Source organism: Urocitellus parryii, chromosome 11 (genome assembly GCF_045843805.1).
Source record: "Urocitellus parryii isolate mUroPar1 chromosome 11, mUroPar1.hap1, whole genome shotgun sequence".
In the NCBI taxonomy this organism is placed as follows: Eukaryota; Metazoa; Chordata; class Mammalia; order Rodentia; family Sciuridae; genus Urocitellus; species Urocitellus parryii.
In genome coordinates, this window is record NC_135541.1 from 13,844,286 (window position 1) to 13,856,338 (window position 12,053).

Sequence of the window (12,053 nt, forward strand, 5' to 3'; positions counted from 1 at the left end):
AGGATCACGATTTCAAAGCCAGCCTCAGCAAAAGAAAAGTGCTAAGCAACTCAGTGAGACCCTGTCTCTAAATAAAATACAAAATAGAGCTGGGGATGTGGCTCAGTGCTGCAGTACCCCCGAGTTCAACCCCCAGTACCCACACCCCACACAAACACACCAAAAAAAGGACTGGGGAATGTGTAGCTCAATGATAAAGCACCCTGGGTTCAGGTCCCAGGGGAAAAAAAATTCATTGAATAATTTCTGTATATCAATCATGAGCAAACAAATATGAGAATAAAAATCAAAATTTTGGATATCAGTATTTAGTAAAAAGTTCTGTAAGCATTCTAATGTGTAGTCAATATTAAAAACCATTCTTCTACCTTAACGAACTCAAATTTAAGACTCCCTGTTCTTCCTATTTCCAATGCAATAGTAACTATGAGGTTACTATTATAAGAATGGAAGGTTCTTCCTCTTATAGAAGAAGGGTATAAGAACAGAAGCTAAAAGACAACAGGGCAGAGCAGGAGACAGGAAAACACTTGAAAAAAGTAAAGATCCAGGCTGAGGAGAAAAGACAAAAGTTAGTGCTGATCAAACTAAGAACATGGGTGAAAGTGCCAACTGGTAGCACAGCTCCGATCTTAGCTCCAGCTTTGTAAATGACTAACTATTGTGAGAACTTGGGCAAATTGCCCCATTTCACCAGGCTTCACTGGGATCTCTAACAGCTTTTAAACAACATCTGAAGAGGCAGTTGAGAGGAATCAAGTAGGAACAAGTCCTTTCAACAGACCCTAGGGTTTACTAGCATAGCACTTATCATTTTGTATTATAATTGTCTACCTGTTTAACTCCAGCACCAAACCTTGAGCTCCTAAAAGGCTAGGGTTCTGTCTATAAATGTTCAATGGCTAAATTGATGAAAATTATGTGTGCTTGTACTTAACATAGAGGAATAATTCATCTTCTAAATGTACATCCTTTCAAATAACATTAAATAATATTATTTTCCTTAATAACACCCAGTAAAAGTAGTCCAGATTCTAGAATGTCCAGAATCATTTGAAATTCAGGGTCCCTAGAAGATGTACAGACAGGGACTTCAGAAGTCCATACCTCTTATTCCCTGAATAATATACCTCCTAGCGACTCAAAAAGCTGAGGCAAGAGAATCACTTTAGTCCAGGAATTCAAGGCCAGCCTGGTAGTGAGACCCTTTCTCAAAATAAAAACAAAACAACAAGGGCTGGGAATGTTGCTCCTGGGTTCAATACCCAGTATTGCAAACAACAAAGGAGGAGGAGTTAATGGTGGAGGGAAAAGGAGGAGGAAGAAATATCCTAGTATCTAATGTTTACCTATTATCTCATTATAATAATATATCACATAAATATCTAATGCTAACACAGTATCTTAGCTCAAAGTATTTTCATACCCATACTCAATGCTCACAACAACCCTCCTAAGATGGTATTATCAAATCTATTTTATGTGAGGAAACTGAGGCTCAAAGTTTAAATAATTTGTTGCAAGCTACAGCAAGTGAAGAAGGGCTTTCACTTGTATTCTTTCTTCAGTGCCCAGAAGAGGTAGGAAAGGATCAATACTTCCATGTCCCTGGCCTCTCCAAATGAGATGAATCAGTCCACCAAGGTGCTATTGTTTTACTAAACTCTCTTAAATTTTCCTTGTCCCCATGAAGATCATTTATGTAAACTATTTTTATTGTGTTTTACATAAAAAATAAGGTCAGCCCAAGAAGAAAACTTCCCAACACTGAAAACAGCCATAGTAATAAACTGCTGGCTTACATCTTTGTGTAAAAAGCTAAACAACTTAAAGCAAAACATGCTCTAGCAGGAAGATGTAAACCCTACTGATCAAATAGCCCCCGAGCACTTAGGCGGTTAGTTATGCACAGCTGATTCAGTGTGGCCATTCTAAACCCTTCAATAGCCAAAGTCTGGGCTGGGGTTGTGGCTCAGCAGTAGAGCGCTTGCCTAGCACATGCAAGGCCCTGGGTTCAATCCTCAGCACCACATAAAAACAAATTTTAAAATTAAAATACTTTAAATGACTAACAAAATAAAACTAACAATATAAAATTTATAATCTCTAAGAAACAACACCAAAGGACACTGAACACTTGCAATAGAGCCAGGCACACATATGAGTGGGCACTCAATAAGGGTGTGCTGTGTGAATGATAACTGAGAACTTTAAATCCATCAAAAACTACTATGGCGGGGCTAGGGTTGTGGCTCAGCAGTAGAGTGTTCACCTAGCATGTTCGAGGCGCTGGGTTCAATCCTCAGCACCACATATAAATAAATAAAATAAAGGTACAGTGTCCAACTACAACTAAAAATATATTTTAAAAAACATTTTTTTTTTTTTTTTTTTAGGGGCTGGGGATGTGGCTCAAGCGGGCGCGCTCGCCTGGCATGTGCGCGGCCCGGGTTCGATCCTCAGCACTGCATACCAACAAAGATGTTGTGTCCGCCGAAAACTAAAAAATAAATATTAAAAAAAAATTTAAAAACAAAAACAAAAACAAAAAAAACATTTTTTTAAAAAAAAAAGAAAACTACTATAGCAAACAAAATATCCAGGACAAAAACCAGAAGAGATGTGTAGAGAATGTCAAGTAAATTGAAAAAATAGCAAATAAGGATCTAAGGTAGTTTCACCCAGTCATACCTGGAGTGCCATTAAGTCAAACACTCTGAATTTAAGTACCACCTTACATCTACAGCAGACATCTACAGCCCAAGAGAACCAGCATTCAAGTTCTCTCTCCTTAGGCCAGCATCTCAAACAGCAGTAGCTCACCCCCTTCACCCATTACTTACCATTAACAATGCCCTGAAGGCCAGCCACAGGATTGCTGCAGTAAAGCCATGCAGTACTAAGGGTTCGGAGGAAATGAGTATGCCATCTGACACTTTTCCGGCATAGCCTAAGCCGATTAGTTTAAGTTACAAACATGACTGCGAGATTCCAATATGCTGATGTTTTTTTAGTTTTCTGAAAACTAAAAATAACCTACTTATCAAAACAGGAGCAATCCTCAAGTATTTATGCCCTGTCAGCAATCCAAAGTTCTATTTCCTCAAATACTTCATCTAGAGCATCTTTTTTTTTTTTTGAGAGAGAGAGAGAGAGAGAGAATTTTAATATTTATTTATTTATTTATTTTTAGTTTTCGGCATACACAACATCTTTGTATGTGGTGCTGAGGATCGAACCCTGGCCTCACGCATGCCAGGCCCGAGCGTGCTACCGCTTGAGCCACATCCCCAGCCCATTTTTTTTTTTTAATTATCTCTTCACCACCCTACTATTAACTATTAAATAGTCATTAACTATTTTTTTAAAGAGAGAGAGAGAATTTTTTAATATTTATTTTTCGGTTTTCAGTGGACACAACATCTTTATTTTTATGTGGTGCTGAGGATCAAACCCAGCGCCCCGCGCATGCCAGGCGAGCCCGTTACTGCTTGAGCCACATCCCCAGCCCAAAAAACTTTCTTTATTTTCATTTTTATTTTTTGTAGTGCTGGGGATTGAACCCAGGCCTTGTGCATGCAAGGCAAGCACTCTACCAACTGAGCCAAATCCCCAGCCCTAGAGCATCTTATTACATGCAAGTCTCCACACCTTCCCTATATTCCCCACTATTCCTCCTAATCTGCCCTGAGAACTGAACAAGAGACCTAAACTCCTAACTTGTGCATTTAAAGTTTCCCTTCAGATAAACAAACACATGCAGAGCTTCATATATATATACAAGGTTTCTGCCTTATATAGAACCACACTGGAAGAAAAGCTAAGCTACAGCAAAGAAAAATTGAAGGACAAGATAGGGCATGATCAGGAAGTCAACTAAATGCTTTTCATTCAGGCAGGAATGGAAAGAGCCCCACCCACCTAGAATACAGCATAAGGGCAAATGGCTTCCAGTATAAACCCACACTGTGCTTGTTTCTTCACCCTAAAACAGCCATTAAGCCTACTCTGGAGACACACATGTCCAAATAGCCCTGCGTACCCTACAAGAATCATTAGGGTATCCTGGGGTTGAAATTATTTTTTAAAGGGAAATAAACTTTCATCATTTAAGACAAGTTAAGCTTGAATTGCCAATTTTCCAGTCATGTAGAGCTGATAGAGGGACTCAGATCATACCACTAAGAAGTGAGAGTTCTAAGGATGCTAGAAAACTGTTCTCCATAGCTCTCCCAGCTCTCAAGCCTATAAGTGAGCCAGTACTCCTCTTACCAAAGCAAAAATTAACTATGGACTTTGAACTTATTTATTCTTTGCAATAGTATCAGAAAAATGCCACAATGCTGTTACCACCCTATACAGACCCAACAAGATATTTTTTTTTAATTTTTTCTTTTTTTGTGGATGTACATGGACAGAATGCCTTTATTTTATTTATTTTTATGTGGTGCTGAGGATGGAACCCAGTACTTCACGCGTGCTAGGCAAGCACTCTGCTGCTGAGCTACAGCCCCAGCCCCCAACAAGATATTTCTTATCTAGAATAGTCACTTGGGATGGACAGTAATTATTTCCTACAGATCCAAGTTTCAAGTAATCATCTCACTTCCTACAGATCGAAGTTTCAAGTAATCTTCTCTCACTCTTATTTTTAAACATTTCACCATCTCTTTTTAAGCAACTAAACAAAAACTGATTTATCTATAAAGTCTATGCTCTCAGAAACATTTCTCCTGGGGAAAAAAAGAAAAACAAAAACTTAAACATGAGACCACCCAAGAAGTACTGTGATGAGTTCCAGTGCAGTATCTAACTACACAACAGAACAAAAACTGCATGCTACTGCAACCCTTCAAAGGGTCAGAACCTTCCTAGAATTCATGAAATCACAGAATATCAGAGTTGGAAAGATCTTTGGAGAACAATTATCCAGTCCAGCCTTTTGATTTCATTCATTCATTCATTTATATTTACTTATTTATTTTGGCTCCCAGGATTGAACCCAGGGGCGCTTAACCACTAAGCCACATCCCCAAACCTTTTTTATTCTGAGAAAGGGTCTTGCTAAGTTGCTCAGGCTGACCTTGAATTTATGATCCTTCTGCCTCAGCCTCCCAAGTGACTAGGATTACAGGTGTGCAGAACTGCACCCAGCTGGTCTTTCATTTTAAAGATGCAGTAAATAAGTGCCAAAGAGAAGATATGGAGACTTGAAGCCAAATTAGACCTAGACTCCCAACTCGGGCATCTTCTACCATACCACACCTCTTCACAAGATCAAGTTTACAGGAGTCAAGTGGCTAAGAAAGAAAGGACAAAAGAAAGTAAGTACAGTTAATAATACCAAGCAAAAGAAAGTGAATATAGTATATAGTATCAAACAAACAAACAAACCAAAAAAAACAACTCTTGGACTGGTGTTGTGGCTAAACAGCAGGGCACTCGCCTAGCACATGTGGGTTCGATCCTCAACACCACATAAAATAAATAAATAAAGGTATTATGTCTAACTACAACTAAAAAAAAAAAATTTTTAAAGAAACTCTTCGTGAACTCTTCTTTTCTAATACTTTGTGGTATGACTCAGGAGCAGTTAGTACTCCCCCATATGTCTTAATTTCATGAATTTTCTCTTAAATATCACTTTTTAAAAAAACTAAAAATCATAAATTACCACTCACACCTTAATGGGTTCTTCCAATCACTAAACAGATAAAATAAAAAAACAACCAACTACTAGGATGGAAAGATATGAATATCCTTAAACAGAAGGATAACATTCTTTGAGAGAAAGGAACACATTTTTAAAAGATGACAAAAATGGATGACTCCATTAAAGGAAATCATATCATCTGATTTCACATTAAGCCTTGGAGAAAATAATTTCATTTTTCTGAATCTTGGTTTCTTTGATGGTAGAAAGTATATATACTTTTATTTACTCTAAAGTCCTTTCAACTTCTAAAAGGTCTAACGTCAACAGTACACCTGGCATTATCCAAAAAGGCAAGTTATAAAAGTCTTGAGCCACAGGCTTAAAGACAGGATCCTAGGGTCCTAAACAGAAAGAATTCCTAACTGGTAGTTTTCCCACAACCTGACAATAACAGTGATACCATTAAACTTAAAAATGTAGGAAACAGCTAGGCACAGGTACATGCCTGTAATTCCACTGACTCAGCCAGGTATAAGCCTATAATCCCAGAGACTCAAGAGGTTGAAGCAAGAGGATCGCAAGATGGAAGTCAGCCTGGGCAATTTAGCAGGACCCTATTTCAAAATCAAAATTTTAAAAAAGGGCTAGGGATGTAGCTCAGTGATGAAGTACCTCTGGGTTAAATCTCCAGCATTACACATAGGTGTGCACCTACACATATGCGCACACATACAAGGCAGTAAACAGTGCACACTTTTCTTCTTTAACAGTTGTACTAGAATGTTGTCTATGATGCTTTTTAAGGATCCCCTTTGATCACCTACAGATGGTTTAAATGTCCCATTGCTGACTGTTTCAATCTCCTCCCTTAAAATCAAATTGAATATTCATTGTGCATACTACTAAATATATTATATACTTTCTCTGAATCCTCATTGTCTATGTTTCTCTTTCATTAAGGTATTTGCATGTTAGAGACTTAATGATCTATGAAAAATGTAAACTCTCAATCACAGATAAATAACTAGAATGCTCAACAGAAAAAAACAACAACAAAAAAGTGTTAAAGGTGGATAAGCTCTTTACTATAGCACATTAATCTATAGCCTTCTCATTCAAAAGCCGCTCCTTCCCAGGAATGTGGCTGATGGTGAAAAACGTAATATGAAGAAACAGGATAAAGGTTTTGATTTCTGCTGCTCATCATCTTAAGATAGAGGATACAGTGTTTCATACAGAACTACCTGAGTACTTGTTAAAATTGCAGACTCACAGATACAATCCTCAAATATTCTTAAAAAGATATTTATTGTGGTGGAGCAAATAGATTTGCACATGCATTCTGATGCAGACAAAAGACTACACTTGCCAGGCAATGGTGACACTTGCCTGTAATCCCAGTAGCTCAGGAGCCTGAGGTAGGAGGACCACAAGTTCAAAGCCAGCCTCAGCAACTTAGAGAGGCCCTAAGCAGCCCAGTGGGACCCTGTCTCTAAAAACAAATATATTAAAAAGGGTGTTGTGGCTCAGTGGTAAAGCACTTGCCTAAGATGTGTGAGGCACTGAGTTTTATTCTCTGCACCACATATAAATAAACAGATAGATAGATAGGCTGGGAGTGTGGCTTGGTGGTTAAGTGCCCCCTGGGTTCAAAAAAAAAAAAAAAAACCCTACACTTTTTAAAAAACTATAGGGGATAAAAATCATTAGGCTTCCTGGACACCAAAATACACATTTTCTGGAGTAATATAGCCTATAATATAATGTTTGTGTTCCGAAAATGGCATGTAGGTTGATTTTCAACAGTATCAGACCTACTCCCTTCCTTTTAGTAATCAGTTTTTAGAATAAATATGGGCTGATTTCAATCACTTAACAAGGTAGTCATCCTCCCCTTCTTCCTCCTAAAGCAGCTTCGGAAGTCAGCTATCTACTCCTCATACAAAGACCTTTCCAAATAGTGACTAAACACACTGCCTGTTTTAGCTTCTTTTCTTTGAGGTCACTCACTGGCTTCATTCTGGGTCCTGTTTGTTTGTTATCTCAGAAAAGTATTCTATATTGTTCTATCTAAAATAAGACTCTATTTAAAAATAAGCATCCCTTCTCTAACTTGACATCAGTTCTCTTGTTCTATTCCTCTACATGGTTCTTAGCGTTTCTTGAAATTCATTATCTTACATTTATTTACCTCCCTAACTGGAATACAACTCTACCATAAAAGATCCCTCCCCACCACTACTACTGTATTCCTAGCTCCCACAACAACACCTGGCATACAATAAGTGCTCTAAAAATATTTATAAATGAATATAGCACCATTTCAGAAAACGAAAAGTTCTCAGTCTTTCATCCTGATTAGTTTACTGGTCTCACTCAAGGTCAGCAGTACTTTTCACCATGCATGGCCATTAATTTTGCTTTTAACGGCTATATCATTCAAGAAACTGAATATAGGTACCAGCCAAAAAGAGGTACCCTGACACCTGATTTTCACTACTCTATGGTAATGTGCAATTTTCCCTCAACTGAATTGCAACAAAGTTAGTTTAATGGTTTAGCCTGCAGAGGTTTCCAAAAGACTTATACTCCAAAGGAATAACTCAGCTTCTCCTATGTGAGAAGTCAAATGCATCATTGAGAAACACCAGTGTAAGAGCTGCAAGTTTCAACAGCAGCAGAACACAACATACTCACAGCTAAAATCACTTTAGACTATTGTCAGCCAAACACTTCCTGTCAAAACTCAGCTAACTCTCATATTTGAATATTCATTCATCTATGAAAAGTAATGTCTTATATAGCATGTGCTATAGATATATATCATCCTATTCCTCAAAACAATTCTAAGAGACAGGTATTATTATCCACCTTTTAAAGATCAGGAAATTGAAGCTCTAAGAGATTCCCACTAAGTAACAGGGCTGGGATTTGAATTCAGATCTACATGACTTTAAATTCTTGCTTTTTCATTTTAATACTTCGATTCCGAAGGTTCCCCCACCTTCCACCCTCTGCACTAAACTTGGCACAAAGAAGATATTTAATAAGTGTTTGTTGAATCCATGAGTTAAACAGGATAATTTTACTCTAATTCAAGGATCTTTTTAGGATTAAATTCTTCAGTTCCAATTTTATTTTAAAAAATAATAAGTTCATTCAATGACTTCTGAATGGTAAATAGTAAATAGTAATGGAAAACATGGCATTTTTAGTTAAAGATATTGGGTTTATTCTAAAATGAAACTCGGCATAACATAATTCATTACTATGGAAATTTGGATATAAAGAAACTGAAGTTATAAAAGGTAGTATAGTTTAGCACACTAAGAGGTAGATGTGGGCTGGGGATGTGGCTTAAGTGGTAGTATACTCACCTAGCATAAGTGAGGCACTGGGTTCGATTCTCAGCACCACATAAAAACAAAATAAAGACTTTTTTTAAAAAGAGGTAGATGTGAGGTAAAATCTGAGTTTGAGTTATTAACTTTTAATTTCAGCTTAAAATAGGGATAAATGTACTTGCTTCCCCATGTAACAATGGTACCTTAAAGCTCAAATGTGATAACACCTGTAAAAAACACAACTGTAAAGTGTTATACAAAAACAATTACTAGGCAGTACCTGACTGTAATCCCAGCTACTGGAGAGGCTGAGGCAGGAGGACTGCAAATTCCAGACCAGCTTAGGCAACTCAGGGAGACACTGTCTCACTAAAAAATTAAAAGGAATAGAGAGATAGCTCAGTGGTAAGGCACCCCTGGATTCAATCCCCAGTACAAAAATAATAACTGTTATTATTATTGTGAACTGAACCTTGATGAAAGAATAAAAGTCTGATGATGTTTCCTTACCCATAAGACCAGCATTATTAAAAGCTCCACTGTATCTTAAATATTGAGGTAAACATCTTAAACTCCAGGTAGTATATCTTTAAAAAAAAAATGTAGCTTATCCATTATTAATCTTTTTATGTGTGAGTGCTCTCTCTCCACTGCAGAGAATTGGGATATATATATATACCTCCCATAATATAGTTTTGTTTTAAGAAGGATTACAACAATGGCCTCACCCCATATTGTGGGGAAAAGTGATGGACTGGGCTCCTCTGTATCCAGATAATAATTCCTTTCATGCTATTGCACTTATCCATTTGGAACATTAGTTGTCAGACGTATAAAACCAAGGAATACCAAGGACACGTTTAAATTCACCTATATATCAAATGAGCACTTTAATAACAAAAATTTCCATGTCCACATGAATAAATTTACTTCAAATTAATAAAAAAAAAATCAGAGCTGGGGCTGTAGCTCAGTGGCAGAGAGGTTGCCTAGCACATGTGAGGCACTGGGTTCAAACCTTGGTACCACATAAAAATAAAGAAAAAAGCATGCTGTCCATATACAACTACAAAAAAAATTTTTTTAAATCAAATTTGGGGGGAAAAAAACAAGTGCTAAGAAATATTTCAGATGATTTCTTTTTTCTGTGCGTGTGTGCGCGCGCGCGCGCGTGTGTGTGTGTGTGTGTGTGTGTGTGTGTGTGTGTGTACTGGGGATTAAACATAGGGGCACTTTACCACTGAGCTACATCCCCAGGCTTTTTATTTATTTATTTTGAGATGGGGACTTGCTGAGCTGCTGAGGCTGGGTTCAAACTTGGAATTCTTCTGCCTCAACCTCCCAAATCACTGGGATTACAGATGTGCACCACCATACCCAGCTCTTAATGGTTTCTTCCAGCTAAAAAGCTCTTGTCCTTAGGAGAAGCCAAAAACCATTATTAGCATAAAAATATGTTGGGCTTGGTCCTCCATAAGCTAAAAAATAAATAAGCAGAATACAGGGGAAAATAACTCTTTACAATTTTAAATAAAAGGCAGGCATCAGTTCTAATTAATGACAAAGTACATTTATCATTGAACATTGCTGAAATTGGTATGAAACAAAATCTTTTAAAATCAGTGGGATTGGGGTAAGTAAAAGAGAAAGTGTTCAGGAGCACTAGGATTATGTCTATGGTATGTGGTTGTATTCTAAATAATGATCAAGATTTTAAAAATGTTTATCTTAGGCCCCCCATTCCCTTATTTTTAGTCCCAACCTGGAACAATCATTGCCCTATCAAACCCAGATTATAAATGTCAATGAGCTTCAGAATCTTACAACACATTTTGACATTAACCTAGCCTTCTTTTTTTTTTTTTTTTTTTTCCTTTTCTGATACTGGGGATTGAACTCAGGGGTACTCGACCACTGGGCCACATCCTCAGTCTTTTTTTGTATTTTATTTAGAGACAGGGTCTCAGTTGCTGAGACTAGCTTGGAACTTGGGAATCTCCTGTCTCAGCCTCCTGAGCCACTGGAGTTACAGGCATGCGCTAACGTACTCAGCTAACATAGCCTTCTTATAATTCAATATATCCCCCAATTCATCTTTCACCAATAAAATCCTCCAACTATTCTGCTCCTACTAGTGATTCAAACGCCATCCCATCAAACTTGCCTACTGAAATAAAAATCACTTAAAAGTTCCTCCTGACTTCATTTGTTACATTTATTTATTTATATATATACATACATACACACACACACACACACACCATATGCCAAGAGATATAAAAAATTGTGGCATATATGTGTAGTAAGAGTTATAATACCAAAAAAAGTACATGTATAAAGGCATGAATTGACGTGAACATACTCAAAGATATGAAAAATTGTACTCTATATGTATAAGAATTGTAATGCAGTCTGCTGTGTGTATCTAAAAAATTAAAATCAATAAAACTAACTTGGGGCTGGGGCTGGGGCTCAGAGGGAGAGTGCTTGCCTAGCATGTGTGAGGCACTGGGTTCGATCCTCAGCACCACATATAAATAAATTAAATAAAGACCCATTGACAACTAAAAATATTTTAAAATAAATAAATAAATAAACAAACAAACAAACAAACCATATGCCAAAATCACAATTTGATTTTATATCTGCAAGGGACCAGGCTGTTTCAAAAAATTCAAGTGTACACAGTAGGCAGTAATATTAGCTGAGAAAACAAATTTAGAATGCAAGTGACTAACAAGATGTACAACAAGGAGTGCTTACAACTACAGATTAAACTCTGATTTTTTAGTCTGTCCCTCAATTCCTGACATGCTGGCCATTATCTTTTAATTTATTTATTTTTTTAGTATATATAATATTTTAGTTGTTGTGATGGACCTTTTTTTTTTATTAATTTATATGTGTGCTGAGAATCGAACCCAGTGCCTCTCACACAAGCTAGGCAAGCATTCTACCACTGAGCCACAACCTCAGCCCCCTGGCCATTATCTTTTTCCTACCTTGGATAGACTGATCTACTCATTATTTCCTGAGCACAATTCCTTCATGTT

General features: G+C 37.2%; 1 protein-coding gene across 2 annotated transcripts in view; it reads right to left on the reverse strand.

The window, feature by feature from the left end:
• The window catches only part of Luzp1 (leucine zipper protein 1), a 91,805-nt gene that overhangs the window by 46,467 nt on the left and 33,285 nt on the right, over positions 1-12,053 (reverse strand). The window contains exon 1 of one of the 2 annotated variants that reach the window (XM_077791418.1): positions 9,281-9,355. The exons of the other annotated variant lie outside the window; for it this stretch is intronic. The gene's annotated coding sequence lies outside the window, so the exon portion shown is untranslated. Of the gene's footprint in view, positions 1-9,280; positions 9,356-12,053 lie in introns of those variants that run through there. 2 annotated transcript variants of the gene reach the window in all.